Source organism: Nicotiana sylvestris, chromosome 8 (assembly GCF_000393655.2).
Source record: "Nicotiana sylvestris chromosome 8, ASM39365v2, whole genome shotgun sequence".
Lineage (NCBI taxonomy): Eukaryota > Viridiplantae > Streptophyta > Magnoliopsida > Solanales > Solanaceae > Nicotiana > Nicotiana sylvestris.
This window is the reverse complement of record NC_091064.1, coordinates 193085370-193088251: the sequence shown is the minus strand read 5'-3', so window position 1 is coordinate 193088251 and position 2882 is coordinate 193085370.

Here is a 2882-nt window from a genome sequence, read left to right as displayed (position 1 = left end):
TATTTCGGTACGGTTCGGTATTTCCTATTTTGGTTCGGTACGGTATCGGTACGGTTTCGGTTTTTAACAATCAATGCTAATTGCTAACTGCTAAGTTTTAAGTGTTGTGCTAACAAGTAACAAACAGTGGACTATGCACTGTTTTTCAATATATAAGTGGACAATTGGACTTTGGACATGCACAGCACAAGAACGTGCACATGGCTGAAAGCCTGAAACACCAACACTGTAATTTTCACTCTAATTTGACACTATAATTTTCACTCAAACTGTAAAACAACTGCACAAGTGCACAACGTGAACGTGCACAAGCAGTCAAGCACAACTGCACAGTGCACATGGCTGAACTGAAACCTGAAAGCCTGAAACTGTGACAAGTAACAAACAGTGGACTATGCACTGTTTTTCAATATATAAGTGGACAATTGGACTTTGGACATGCACAGCACAAGAACGTGCACATGGCTGAAAGCCTGAAACACCAACACTGTAATTTTCACTCTAATATGACACTATAATTTTCACTCTAAAACTGTAAAACAACTGCACAAGTGCACAACCACAAGTCCACAATGTGAACGTGCACAAGCAGTCAAGCACAACTGCACAATGTTCAGTCTGATATATACAATAATTCTGAAACCTGTGCAGTTGTTCACTTCAGTCTGATATATACAAAGCAGTGCACATGGCTGAAACCTGAAAGCCTGAAACTGTGAAACAAGAATAACATCTGGTCATCTGCAGTTGCACAACTATATTACTGCACAAGAATAACATCTGCAGTTGCAAAAAAACATCTGCAATTACAGAATAATATCTGCAGTTGCACAACTGCCAATTTCACAGTACTGATTACACAGTTAATGAGTTAAACACTTAACACAGTCCAACAATTCCAACAACTTAAACACAGTCCAACAAAAACAGTCTTAACAAGTCCAACACAGTCCAACTGCAAGTCTGCACAGTCTTAACACTTAAACAGTTAAACATAGTGCAACAAAAATAGAGAGGGCATCCCTCAACAAACAGTCATGACTCTTGAGCAGTAGCACGGGGCATGATTGCACTTGGAACCTAAAAAAAATATAAATCATAAGTTAGAATATTATAGTTTGATGATAATAAAACAGAACTACACAATATTAATTATATCATTATTAGTTATCACCAAACAAATAGAGTATTAAACTTACCACTCAAGATGCAAGTTGCAACTATACATCAAACAATGCTAGTAGTGCTTCCATTATTTTCCATATCTAAAGATAATACAACCAAATATGTCATACAAAAGAAAAAGCATGATATATTATTTTGAATTAAAATACACACAAATATTAAAGCTTACCAAGCTCGATTTCCTCAAGATACTTCAAGTCTTCTTCAACATTAATAGGATTCTTCTCTTCTCTAAGCCAATCTTGAAGACAAATAAGAGCTTGCACACATTTAGGAGTCAATGAACTCCTAAATGAATCAAGAATACGACCACCAGTGCTAAACGCGCATTCCGACGCCACACTAGAAATTGGAATTGCCAACACATCACGAGCCAACTCCGAAAGAATAGGAAATCTGGGAGCATGTGTTTTCCACCAACTTAAGATATCAAATTCTTCACTATAAGGCTCTTGTTCTTCACTAATGTATTTATCCAACTCCGATTTAGCACCCCCATTTCCATTGTCTTCCTTTTGTTTCTTCAAGCTAAGCTTAGTCCTTATTTTTGATGCACTTATAACACTCCCACTAGGTGTATTAGATGTGTTGTTAGATGAAGTAGAACTAGATGGAGATTGAGGACAAGATTCGGTTGAATACTTTTTTAGATACTCTCCAAACAAAGAATTCATATAAGCATACACCTCACCATTTATTTTCTTCCCTTTTTCCTCCCCAAAAAGTTCTTCAAGTGCTCCCTCAACATATTCAAATTTGTTACGTGGATCCAAGACGGAAGCAATAAAAATCATTTTATTCATCTTTTCAGGCTCACCCCAATACTTCTTGAACTTTTCTTGCATTTGCTGAGCCATTTTTCTCAAATGTTCATCCTCACTAGCTAAACACATTTTCAAATGACAATAAAGTTCAAATACATCCTCAAAATGAGAATTACAAGTGACATAACGTGAACCTGAAACCTTTTTAGTTAGCTCGTGAAATTGTGCAAGAAACTCTATAACATTCCTCACATTCACCCAATCATCAGATTCAAGAGGACCTGCATTACCACCATCTTCACAAAGATGAAAACATTGATATGCTGAAAATCCATCATAAAAAAGATGCAACTTGTCAAAGGCTTTTTCAAAGTGTTGAGCTGTATCCAACATCAAATAGGTGGAATTCCACCTGGTAGGAACATCCAAACACAACGTTTTGGTACATTCTACCTTTACATGTGCACAACACTGTTTAAACTTTAAGGTCCTTGCAGGCGAAGATCTCACATACCTCACAATATTTCTAACACGTGTCACAGAAGCATCAAGTTCTTTCAAACCATCTTGCACAATTAGATTTAGTATATGAGCCATGCATCTCACATGAAGATGTTTACCACTCATCATATTAGTTTTCCACATATCTAACTGTTTAGACAATTCTTTGACAGTGACATCATTTGAAGAAGCATTGTCCACAGTAATAGTGAAAACCTTGTCTAATTTCCATTCAAGCAAACAATCCCTAATAGCTTTAGCCATCTCTTCACCCTTATGACTAGTGATAGGGCAAAAATTAAGTATTCTTTTATGCAACTTCCAATCCCTATCAATGAAGTGGGCTGTCAAACACATATAATTTATTCTTTGTAATGAAGTCCAAGTGTCTGTTGTTAGGCAAATTTTTGGTTGTGCTTCTCTAAAAGAACT